This window comes from Aptenodytes forsteri, unplaced genomic scaffold (genome assembly GCF_000699145.1).
Source record: "Aptenodytes forsteri isolate BGI_AS27 unplaced genomic scaffold, ASM69914v1 Scaffold194, whole genome shotgun sequence".
In the NCBI taxonomy this organism is placed as follows: Eukaryota; Metazoa; Chordata; class Aves; order Sphenisciformes; family Spheniscidae; genus Aptenodytes; species Aptenodytes forsteri.
In genome coordinates this window covers 639,107-652,784 of record NW_008795243.1, presented here as the reverse complement: position 1 = coordinate 652,784, position 13,678 = coordinate 639,107, and positions in this window count along the sequence as shown.

The following is a 13,678-nucleotide window of genomic DNA, read 5'->3' as shown; positions in this document are numbered from 1 at the left end:
GAGCACCTCCTCCCCCTCCTTCTTCACTGACCTTGGTGTCTGCAGAGTTTTTCTCTCACATATTCTCATTCCTCTCTTCTGCCTGCTGCTGGTGTTGCACAGGTTTTTTTCCCCCTTCTTAAATATGTGATCCCAGAGGTGCTACCGCCGTCGCTGATGGCCTTGGCCAGCGGTGAGGCCCTTTTGGAGCCGGCTGGCATTGGTTCTATCGGACATGGGGGAAGCTTCTAGCAGCTTCTCACAGAAGACACCCCTGTAGCCCCCCCCACTACCAAAACTTTGCCACGCAAACCCAATACAAAGTTTTATTTCATAAAATTGCAAAGTAAAGCAATTACATGGTACTTGTAGGCAAAAGTCTTCTCTCAATTGCTTTAAGCGATTTTCTTAAACTGTCATGCAATGTTTTGGAAGGTAGGCATTTCAAACTTCAGTGGATAATATGCTATAATTACTACTTTTGAAAGGGTTACAAGCAGAAGTCCATAAAAGTGAAGTGATTGTACTTTGTTTCCTAATTCTTCATACTAGCTGAATTGCCATCACAACAGCTTTAAATTTCAATTCCAAGTAGACAAAACAGGCAACTCCTTTGCAAATGTAACCCCGTCTGCTACTGTGGTTAAATCTCAGAGATTTTCTTGAATATTCCCATTTCTGATACAGATCAAAAAAGATAAATTACAAGTAACACTGCAGATAACAAACCATGCCTTATTTTTCATCAAGTAATAGTGTCATCTTCTAGCACTTGGTGTCTAGTTAACACTAGGCTAACTAGAAACATGAACTGATTATCTAACTTATTTTGTTATATGTAAAATCCAGTCAACGACTGTTCTCAATTGTCTTACTGTGGCACCGCACAGATGTGGGCTTACTGGGTACCTATTGCATCATAGCTTCCAGTGCCCAGTAGGCACTGCCTGGAGCAGAAATTGGTAGTCACAGTAGCAATTTCAAGGACAGTCACCTCCTCTAGTTCAGGGTTGTGCTTCTTCCAGATGTGGACCACAGAAGCAGACGAGAATACAACCCCAAAGAAGCACCCAAATGTCATCAGCAGAGGTCTTCACCAGTCATCTGTGTCTATGTTGCACAATGTGTAGAACAACAAGGGATGCTAACCTTCCTCCTCATGATCCTCTTTCTCCTCCAGCCCCCCATATGGTACCCCTCAGTAAGGTGCGCCAGCCTCTACAAACTTACTGGTAACTAGACCAGTTCCTTGCATCGACCCTAACCTGGTATCACGGTGCTCAGCCAAGCAGGCCAGGAAAGATGGAAACCCACATAGAGAATTTTTAAATTCAGCCTTTCAGAGGCTTACAATTTTTGTTTGGGTTTGGAAGTTTTTTGGTGGTTATTTCGCTTTTGGTTGGTTTGGGGGGGGAGGGGGCAGGGGGAATGAGCTGTCCCACCCAGAGGGGACTTCATTTTTTGCCGTATTGTGCATGGGACAGAGGTGCTGGGAGCAGAACATGTGTTTGGCATTAGAAAGACATCCAGACGAACAGGCATGAAGGCCCATGAGATAGGTAGGAAACTGAGGATCTCTCCAAATGTTGCATGGTATACACACAGTTGGAGCTCTCTAAAAGCGCTTAGTTTTGAGGCAACAGGGTTTGACGTGGCTTGCTGATCAGGGATTGCTTTTCAGTGTTGAAGACTTAGCAGAGTAGAGGAAGACTGAGTTTTCCTGGTCAGGATTTGGAGGGAGAGAGACTTTTTTGTCTTCTGCACAAGATGAAAATAACAACAGCGTATCAGATGGAGCAAAGAACAAGAAACTAACAAGAATAAAGCATGTGGAACCTTATTTCACCCAATAGTTGGTAATTCTAGCAACTACCCTGAGGGTTAAGCTTCAGACATGCTGCTGTAGCTGTTGTAGCTGTTGTAACATAAATTTTACAAACACAAGGGATTCAGTTTCTTCCTAAATGTCCACAGATGTATGATGAAGTATAAGCATAACGGACTTGTAACTTCTAGGTGCTAGGGCTTGCCAAATCCAGCAGCCTGAGAGAGGTGAGGGTCCAACAGCTCCATGCCCCCAGGTCCAACCAGTAGCGAGGCTGAGCATGTATTCCCAGTGGACACACATACAAATGCCCATCTACAACACATATATACATATATACACGCCTAGCCAGACAGATCAGCACAAACAGACACACTCAGCACACATGCAAACACAAACAGCACCAATAGCCTCATCCTGTTTCCCTCTCTGGCTGATCAGGATGAAGGTCTGTTAGTGGGAAATATGTCAATACAAATGTACAAGGTGGATCTCTCCAGCAGCTGGGCTCGGGCACCCAGTCTGCCCAGTAGCTGCCCCTGGATCCCAGTCTCTCCAGTCACTGGCACCTGGACGTATGAGCCCCTGAGTCTGCAGCCCCACTGCAGTTGCTGGTACAGACTCCCCCTTGCTCACAGCCATGCACACACACACACATGCATGGAGGCACAATATGGATCCACCATTAACTCTGCTTAGACATGGAGGGCATCCAGCAAGTGGCCCTGGATCCTCACTCTCCGCAACTGACAGCACCTGGGCATGCAAAACACTGAGGCCCACAGCTCCACCCCAGCTGCTGGTATATTTGGTCTATTCTCTGCTCAGATTTTCTCTAAACACCTTCAATTTTTTAAAAAAACTATTCAATGTTTTATTGATGTTACATTGTTTAGCACACAGTGTATTTATGGACTATCTCATGAACTGATCACAAGAGGGGTTCCTGGATACCAGATGCTTGAAAATCATTCGTTGTGCTTAGTCATCTCTAAGGCTCCTTCTGTTTCATGGCTAATGAGATCTAACTTTTATAACAATTTTTTTGCCCTGAATTAATTTCCTTTTAGCAAAATATATTTCCCTTAGCAATCTGAAATGGTGACATAAATACAAAATCTACTCTACAACCATTTGCACAAACAGAATTACTGTCTGATGTTCACACAAGGAATTTAACTTCTCTATCCACTTCCCACAGTGAAGTACTCTTATGTAAAAAAAACTATGATGCAGACTGGCCCATATATGTGCAGGCTGAGCAGAGGGGCCTTCCAAGCATCAATAGAAAGGAAAGCAAGTGAGACTGTGGCCAGCTAGGAAAAGCAGGCTTCTGTAAGTCACTCACGTGACTTTGTATTAGTATGTCATTACTATTCTCATTAGTATGACAGTATTAGTCCCTATCTAGAAAATAACTACAGAGAAAGATTGCTTACTGAAGCAGTTTTACTTTGTTGGTTTTTACTTTGTTGTGTTTTTTTTTAAAATAACATCAAGACTCTTTGACATGTTTGTGCTGGTGAATTTTAGGCAAAGCACTATTTACAGGAGGAGCAGAAAGGAAAATGCTGGTACTGACCAGAAGCAGAATTTGGTCCTACATTTATTAGTGATTTGCAACTTGAATATGTTCTAAAGTACATGAGTGTAGCATGAGATGTAGGGGAAAAGTACAAAATACAAAGCACAGCTCTATTGTTTATAGAGATTGTTTTCCATGACACCATATATTTCAGCCTAGGGAAGTATGCCTCCATGGGCATTTTGAATAGCAGCCTTTGAATGGGCTTTCATTTTAAGTAAATCAGTTTTCTTAAAGGCTCTCCAGCAAGCATTTGGAATGGGTATTAGTGAAGTCTCCAGGTAATTTTGGTCTGCGAGAACAAGGTCTCTGACCTCTGTTAACCTCTGTATAGATTCCTCCAGAGAAACGTACTTCCTTTTTCTACTTTCTGCTCCAACAGCAAGGCCAGCTGTTTGGCAGCAAGGCTGGGCACTCAGCCAGAGCTCTACTTGATCTAGAAAAGGTTTTATCTTTCCTAATGTATACTGTAAATATTTTGTTCTAGCAGATCTGATTTGAAACTTTCCTGGGTGATTGATGAGATCTGCCCTGAGACATCACAGACCATTTCTTCTTCCTTGTGGGTAACTGCAGATTTAATTTCTGTGAGACTAAAACATTCTGTCCGTAATTCTTGCTGGGTTCCATGTGGCCCAAATGAGAGAGTTCAAAATGAATGAGAGAGTTTGAATCAGACCCAGCAAAGAATTACGCCATGCAGTACAAATGTCAAGAAATTGTTCTCAGCAGCTGTGCAGAAAGCTGAGGCAGAGCTGTCTATCCCATAAATGTCACAATCAAGGTCAAACCACTTCCACCCTGTCTCCCAGCCCTACACCAGAGCCATTGGTAGTAACGACAGATTGTTTCCAGGCCAGCACCAGGCAACAGGACCCTTATGGCCAGGCTAAGTAGCGCATTGTGCACCGTAACCTGTTGTCAACAAGAAATGTATTACACTCAGGGCAGGGGAAGGATTTCCCTTGACACAAAGGTGCAGAAAGTAGAAAACAGCAGGAAGAAATACAGAGCAAAAGGTGAAAGAGGCAGCTTCCACATCCTCAGGACAGCAGTTGCAGACAGATCCTCATAGTTTTTGCTCTCTACTCCTAACAGATACAGTCCAAGGGAAGACTCTGAAGTGGTCTGCAATTCACAGCCAAGAGTCAGACATAGATTTATGCAATGGCACTCTAGAAGCATCCCACTGGGTAGTATGGGGTATAGGCTGGTACTATGTATTGTTCTCATAGGTAAGTTAAGGAAGCGAACGATCAAGAGAGAGTCCCCACTAGCGGTGCAGAGCGACTGGTCAATCTATACAAACAAGGAGCTAGAGGAGGATGACTGTATCACGTAGGAATTGGCTGCGTCCCTGACACAGCATCCCATGAGAACACTACTGTCAGAAAGGGTCGCCTCTGGACAGCATGACCTAGACCATCAACAAGGGAAGGAATCAACAGAAGCATTTAAAAAAAATGGCAACAAAGTCATCAGAGAAGCACTTTTCAACCAGTAAGTGATATATGTGTGCAGTTGGAAAGGGCAGTAGCACGGCTTTATGCTCAGAATCACTTCTGTGGCGTTGTCTGCACGGCCAGTCTGATTGAATTCCTCCTAACTCATAGTAGACAAACTGAGCAAATAAGAGGCGGAGACTGCACAAAAATTATTCATTCACTGCATCTTGTTCTACAGTTTTCTCCCACCATGCAAGACTCATTGGCAGCACGGATCTTGACTCTCTGCACTGGTAGCCACATGGCTTAGCCAGGTTCTGAGAATTTTGCACAATCCTAAAAAGCTCGAGGTTTACATTGTGTTAATGTCTGTCACCTTCTGAGTACATGCTCAAGAGATTAATTCCATCCAACAAAAACAGGTCTCATGAATCATGTCTGCCACCACCTCATGAGGAACAACCTGGGATAAACTTCATAGACATCACCAGGCAACTCTGAATGAGAAAACAGCTACAGCATGGTGATGAAAAGAGGCTCTCCAGGTCCCACTAGGCAGCCCTAGAGCCACAACCACATCTGTCTTGTGTCCAAATCAACTTGTTTCCAGTGAGAAGGAGGTCCATGCATCCTTGCCACTACACCAAAAGAAAAAGACAGCTGAGCAAGCTGTGTGTTTCTGTGAGCAGAACGAGTACTCTGTCTACCTGCTCCATGGCATCAGTCAATACCACACCATGAGCTCTACCAGAGACTCTGCAAGAAAAGAGTATCCCATTGGAGCTTCATCCAGCAGCAACTATGACAAACAAACAGCTTCTAGTTAGAGTTGTAGTAATGGAGGCCAGCTCGTTCAAAGGCAGGCTCCTGGCTGCAGGGCAGTCAGACCTCTCACTCAGCTGGGAAGCACAAGAATCATCAGTGAACTGTCTGGACACCAGGACTCAGCAGAGAGGATCACTGGCCTGTGAGGCCTCCCTGTGGCCTCACTGGAGGAATCTGGAGCTGTTTCCAGCCTTCTGGATGCTTTGAGCCAATGGTCTTTTTGAGGCACGGGAAAAAAATGAAGCTGCCCCTTCATGAAGTTACATGGGTGCTTCACCTTTGCACATGGCAGCAGGAATGGCAGCCTCTCCTCGCTCCAGCCCATGACCTGCCTGGAGGGGCAACAGCTATTCTCCTAGCTCAATCTAAGCACAGTAACCGCAGGCAACCAGAATTCCTGATCTATTTCAACGCTGACATTTCAGTCCTCCTTCCTCATGCCTTTTCTGCTCTCACCACAGTAAATGAATGCTGTTTCTTCAGTGTTACCTACATGTCCATAGAGTGCTCATCAGCCCAGGAGCTCAGAGGTATAGACTTACCGTGGAGATGATGCTTGCTGAGATTGGACACTGATATTGTGAACAGACTCCTTAACTCAGTTCACATGGCTGTGGAGTGGAGACTGCCATTGCAGATAACTGTCACATTCACATCTGATACCCACAGACAGGAGATAAAGGCACTGACATCACAAGGGGGTTTTGGGATATTCAGGTATGTTCTGTTCATCTACAGTCTTCGGGATCCCAAAGGCATGTCTGTTCCACCGCATGTGCATAAGGTCCCAAGATGAAATGGTACTGACAAACTGAAGAAGTCCTGGAGAAGTCCCAGCTGGTCTCTGTCCACAGTCTGTCTATGCACTAGAAAGAACTGATGGTGAGGCTGTTTATCATGTCTCAAGGGAGGCAGAGGAAGTTGTAAAGTCCTATATGGTTCCAGTATTAAGCTAGGAGGATTTGGTGTAAGAAAGCTGGAGTGCCGGTAAAGTCTGGGGGAGAGGTGTCTGAATACTGTTCTGCTGGTCCCTGGCCTTGACTTTAGCTCCTTCAAAGAGCAAATGGCAAATGTGTGTGCTGATGGATGAGTCAGTGCTCTGCCAGTTTTCCTGCCCTCCTGGCCAACACCCGCATCTGTCCACTCCACCTCCTTTGTTCTCCTTATTCCTAGTCCAGGTCTTTCTCTACATCAGATTAAATGTTCAGCTGTGCTCTCTTACTGACTCACACTTTTCCCATCCTTGTTCCTATCCTCATTCTAAAGGACCTGATAAGCCATATTATTCTTTCCTATCAGTCCCTATCTAATCTATCCTACAGCTGCTGCACGTTAATGTTACCTAAAAACCCTGCCAAAAAATCTTGCTCTCCTTTGATCTTCTGTACTCCTCTGCTCACTTATCCATGGGCCAATGTGAATATGGCTTGGGTCAGCACTTTTATACTGGCATCAAGCTGTTTCTCTTTTGGAAATCTCCTTCCTGAGATGTCCAAGTGATTTAGTTGTGGCCCAAGAACAGTTAAAAATAATAGCTTTGAAGGTGGAGATGCAGGACAGAGACATACTTAAGGAGAGGGAGGTGCATTGCAACAGAGTGCAGTTTCTATTTAAAGAGTGAATGCGTATAGGTATGTACATGTGCTGCCTATAGATGAGGACCAGTGGGCAGGATGAACCAATGAAAAATACTTAGGCAGCTGACCATGCAAGATAAATTAGCTTCTAGAATCTGTACAAGATCAAATAAGGCTTTGATCTAGCTTGGAAACTAATAAAAGTGAGCAACATCTTTCACCATGATAGTCTTTGCTGACACCCCACGTAACTTTTCTTTAATTCTATCCACAGTCATTCTGCTATGCATAAATGATTCTTCCAGGTTTAGTATAGAAGCAGCTGGTGTCCTATCTGATGCCATGTTAACATGGCAGATGAGGGCTCCAGGGCACGTCCTCACTAAGCAAATTTTACATCAGCTCTCTCACAGCTTGTCCTGTACGTCTTAGCACTTTTTTATCCTGCTTTTTTTAATAGTATCTTGCTCTCCTCAGCAGAAAGCTTACATTCAACAGATCTGAAGGAAAGTGTTTTTATTGTAATATTGTTCCTAGGAGGAATGATGCATTACTTACAGATTCTTTTCCTAGCAGAAGATCTAGCCAGATCTACTTTTTCCTTCCATTTTAGAGCACGTGCAACCACACTGTGAGCTGGGATCCCTTCCCCTTGCCAGGATTCACACAGCAGGTTCTGTATGCCCTCAGCTGTCCTCTACACAGTAGCCTGGAGAATTACAAATTAAAGAGGATCCTGGGACCTCCTAGATTGCAAATATGAGTAAGGGAGGAATCCTGACCAGTTCATTCCCATGAACTTTCATGAGAGTCTCCTTAATGTGCTCTCTCAACCCGTCATTCAAAGGCAAGTGATCCTTGTTACAAAAGCAACTCTCTGCAGGGTTCTGCATTAACCAGGACAGGAAGACAGAGCACCTGATTTCATACAACTCTTCAGATCACACTTAGAAAAATACTTTCAAGAGCTTTATAGACATTTAACATAAACTTCACTTGTTTATGATCTCTCTCACAGATTATTTTCTACACCTAAAATTATTCTTAAAACCCTCTCTGTGCTTGTTATCACAATTTAATTTCCATGCCTAAATAACACTTTGAAGAAAGAAAGTCTGTAAGATTTAATTCTCTTCAATTAGGTGTTAGTGCTGGCAGCACAGTCTCTCTTAAGAAAACTGACATGTCTTAAAGGCAGAAATTCCTAATCTCTGAGTTAAAAAACAAACCTTCCAAAATCTGTATCCTTCCAAACTTTCTCTAGATGAGGAAGAGAAACAAAATAGAACACAAGAACAATTTAAAAATTCACATAGACCATCCTTGATACAGAACAATTAAATAATTATTTGTTTTATGTCATGGAAAACTGTAAAAAAATGCTGTGTTAAGTATTTAATTGCTGTGTAATAAACCAAGATGAATATTCATAATAAAGCAGCATTTTGAAAGTAATCTCTATCAGAGCCCCAAATATATCAATGGAAATAGAACGTGGCTATATCAAGGTGACACGTTTATCTTGCTCCTGTTGTAGTACTGCACTTCTATACAATGTAGAGAGTGATGAAGATCTCCAAGAGAGAGTTCCCACCAGAAGTGTTGACACGCATCTGGCAGCGTGAGGCAAGAATCACACCTGGCTGTCCATGCAACCTCTCCCCCGCAAGCTGCCACCCTGACTGCAAGTGTAATTGAATGGCTTGTGAACCGCCTCCCACGCTTTCTCCATTTACCACCCAGCTATTTTATGTAGGCAGCTAGAAAAGGATTTTCATGTGTATGAACATGCCTGGCTGGAAGCTGCAGCTGTTCAGCTGTTGATTTATCGTCTCTTCAGCTTCTCTGACACAGGGTTGGCAACCCTTGTAGGAGTGGGGGAAGACGGAGTGGGAAGAGGGGACGGCTGGTGGTTGACAGCTGTTTCAGCCTCTGCACTTTAATTGGCTCTGAATATGCCTCAGCACTCTAAATTTGGCTGACGCTCAGCGTTCATCAGAAGAGGACGTAGAGCCATGAAGAGAGGAGGGACTGAGCAAAGTGGAAGATTTAAGGAGGAAAAGATAACATGATTTTAACCTGTTCAGGGTTACTCATGCCAGGCCTTCTTTAATGGGGGACAGAAGCCATTTTGAAGAAGGTAAAAGCCTGTGTTTCCAGAGGACAGATTACAAGAATGCCCCAAATCATGCCTTGTAAGAACCAGAAACTCCTGTTCTGGATTTCTACTCGTCTCCCCATTGTGATCAGCTCCGTTTGAGAGATGAAAACTCTATCTCCACTCTTCTGTCCAGGAATGTATTTACTGAAAAAAAAGTTACAAGAGTGCAGCTAAGGAAACTGTCTCCCCTTTACCTTCTCCCCAATGCTGCCTCCTGGTGACTAGCACGCTCTGAAGATCACTTGTTAGAGATGCACCTCCTTGGCTGGGCAGCCTTTCTCTCACAGCCCCATCCAGCTCGAGACCGTGGTTTGTTCAGTTCTTTCCTCTTCCCGCCTTCAGCAGATACAAGTCTGGTCAGATATACTGCTGAAGCCTACTCTCTGTGCCTTCTCCATCCATCCTATGGCCGCAAAGGCTATGAAGAAGGATATCAGAGCTGGTGAGCATGAAGGAGGTGATGCATCAGAGGCTTGCAGCGAGATTGTGGGGGACCAGAATGAAGGTCATATGGGACAAAATCCTGGAGATTTCCTGGAGAGTGTGAACTGTTGGAGAACCTGTTGGTCGCCTCTCGGCTGCTGTGTCACCCTGGTGGAATCACACCCGTGGCAATTCCCAGCTTCAGAGAACAGAATTAAGGTTGCATCACATGGGTATGCTGTATTTGCATCTCATCATTTCCAGGGGCGTAAACTGAGCCTTAATATGGCTTAATATGTCTCATACTTTTAATATAAGTATGATATAAGTATTTTAATATAAGTATGAGACACTATCCACCCTTATCTGTGTTAATGAGTTCAGAGGGTTCGTTAAAAAACTAGATTAATAGCAAGCATTGGGCAACCCTGCCCAGCATATATTCCACTTAGGTATTCAACTCAATTGCCATTATTTACCAAAACATATGAACCATTCACAGAATTGGAACTGCAGTCATCAGGATGTCAGTCATCAACTACAAGGTTACCAAAGACTCCAGCACTGTCACTGTTGCCAAATCAAAGATGTATTTGGCTGAAGCTGAAACTGAAATATAATCTTCATCCAAGAGGGAGCTGTCGTCATGTTGTCTGTGACAACCAGCCTGATTAAAACACTTTATAACAGATTAATTAAATGACCTCAGAAGTAATGAGACTACATTTTTAGTCATTAGTTCTATAACTTCAAAGTTAAATAGTACCTTAAAGAAACTGAAGTAATGAAAAAAAGAGTAGCTACAAGGACATTGTGTTACTGGTATAGGACAGGCAATGCTAGTATGAGGCATTTTAATCTGACATTAATAATCCGAATCAAGCATTTGAACTTCCTGACGGCAAACAAGGCATTGTGTCTCCTGAGGTTAGGATCTTTTCATTATCTGCGTCCTCACAAGTTCACCAGTGGGAAGGAAGCTCTTTTGAAAAAAAAGCAATTTTTTCTGATGATCAAAACTATATTTGACTTTCAAACTTTCTGAGGGTCTTAGTTTCAGTGAGTAGTTTCATTCAGTAAAGGACAACTGAACTAAAATCAACCAGTCTTTTAAAAAATCAATCCTTGCAAAGGAAATTCTCACTTACTACCTTGAGAGGGAAATCCTCACTTTAAGGAGACAAGATTAGAAACATGCTTTATTTAGATTTCTTAATGGAGAGGCTAGAAACAGAGAGTAAAAGCTGATGTTAGAAGATGATAACTTTTCTTGTCCTTGTGCCACAACAGGCCATTGGGTGTTAGTTCTTCATATTATACACACTTATGAAGGAAACATGTAATGTCTCCTTTTCTGCAGAGATATTTCAGTGACTTGCTGCAAGCTTCGACGAATCATCATGGGATACATGAGTGAAGTTGTGTATTAACAAACCATTGCTTACAGATTTCTCAGAGGAGACTTCCTTCTTCTCCATGTTCTTAAAATGTGGACCCCCGAGTAGGTTGTGCCCAAAACTTCCATCCCACGCCCTCTATTACACTCACATTTGCTGCCTTGACCCCATAGAAAGAACTGACAAAGCACCATTGTATCTTCAGAAATTCTGTCTACAGGAACAGAGTTTAAGTCAGTGAGAGGCAACCCCTTCCGAGAAGACTGTAGCTACTTCAGGAAACAGCCTGGCCCCTTCCAAGACAGCACTGGGATTGGTGAGAGTCTCAGGAATACTGTGTCTCTCCTCAATCAAAAGCTGCTTTTGAGTTACTGCCTCTTACCAGGCAGCGGTCTCTACCAGCTAGACCTCAAAATTAAGTTGGAGATAATTTTAGGAAAGTGGGAAATCAGGCCCTCTCGAAAGCGCTGACTTTCAAAAGATGGTAGCAGGGCAGGGAAGGAAATAAAGAAAACAGGTCATGAAACCGCAGAGCTTGGAGTTGCCTCCCTAAGATCTTTTTTTAAGTGTCTTTTTTTTTTCCTTTTTTTTTCCCAAAACACTGATCAGTACTTCTTTATTAGATTTTTAACTCAGCAGCTTTAAGATGTGATCTTCACCTGTTGCATGAAAAGTCAGAACACGGAACTAAAAAGGTTGAGATACGGGCTCTACGGCCTCCTCAGCCTTCTCAGTACTTCAAAGTAGATCTACAAAGTAACCATTCTAACCACCAGCACACCACACCAGCTATGCTTGCAGAAACACTGCCGGTCCTCACCTCTCCTTGCTGAACCTGGGCCATCACAGAGGCAAGAATACAAAGTATTCAGGGCTAAAAGAAGAAAGAGACAGTATAATTCTGTGGTTTATTTCTTATGGCATTTATATAAAAAGAAGAGAGTTGAGGGACCTGTTTATTTGTCTCCATTCAAGCTCAATTAAAAACAAAACAAAAATATCTAAAATCCTTTGGGAAGATGAACTGTAGAACCAAGGACTGCTATCAGTAACTCAAGCGGCTGAATTCTGTGCTGAAGATCTGTATGCCTAGTTGACCACGCAAGTTAGAAGGGCGCTTTGGTTTGATCAGATGGAAATCCTGGTGAACATGCTTTTTTATGAGCCAATCATCTTAACGGCTCTTTCACGTGGTTTGGTTTTGGTTAGTTTATTGTGTACTTTTATGTGTAGTTTGGCTGTTATTCCTGAAAACAGATCTGTTTCTCAACAAAATCAAATGAATGACTTGCTTTTTCTATATGACTTCCAACAATAAACATTAGGCTATCACCCTCAAATCAGTTTTCTCTTGCTCTGAAGTCTAAGGCTATAGTTAGAGAATACAGCTGCATCAAACACAACTGCCCTCTGCTAATAAACGACAGTCCTGTTCTCTCATCCTCTCTCCACTCCCTCCTTAGTGCCAGCTCTGATCATAAAGTAAGCTCATTCAAAATGAACTGCTGAAAACTATTACTTTTCTTCCTAGTGCAGTTTTCTGCTGAATTAGCAAGTTAAATTGGCTCACTGATCAATATCAGGGCTCGTGCAAGGGAACAGGGAAAGGCAGTAGCAGGATTACAGAGGGTGGGACCTCTTCTTTTCTCCTCTTCTGTGGCAGTAAGTTGTTAGATCACCTAAGATGTACCACACACCTGCATTGGAGGGCTGCTGTAACTGGGATTCCCTGACAGTATTTGTCATTATGCACATACAACCTTTCCCTCTGCTGTTCTGCTGTCAGGTAAGGGCTGTATCCAACTGACTGGTGATTCCTGGACCACTGGAGGCTCCAGGGGTACCCGGGGGAGAGGACACTTGATCCATACGCATGCTGAAGGTGCTCAAGGAAAAGGCCAAATCACCGGATTAGAAAGAGAACAGTTATGAACATCATTCTGGAAGGCTGGCTGCTAAAGCCAATCTTTAGATGACAGAAGAAACACAGTGTATCTGCATTTGATGCCACTGCAGCAGCCATGTGCATTTCACCCAGTGATCGCTGCACATGAAACCCACCTATTAGAGAGACACCCCCTGGAACAGGCACTGACCCCCCGAGATTCAAACCCAGTAAAAACCGAAGTATCCAGTGGAAATGTAGTACGTCACGATGCTTTCTCGGTGCTAGGAAGACAAGGAGGAGAGCCTCCCCTTGCTTATGAACTGCGTGCTTCGCTCTGCACGCACTGCCCGCCCGCTCCTGGGCCCCCCCTTTCCTCCAGGGGGTCAGCACGGCCCTGCGCAGCCCCCGCACTCCCGGCCAGTCAGCCCCTCTAGAAGTAGGTCTGCCTGTACTCGCTGCTCATCTCGATTACTCCTCAAAATTCACCCTTTTGTGCCTGTGGGAACAGGGCTACACCTCTCCAAAGGGATAATGCCCGGCACGGAGGAGACAACGCAGTGCTTCTGGAAAACC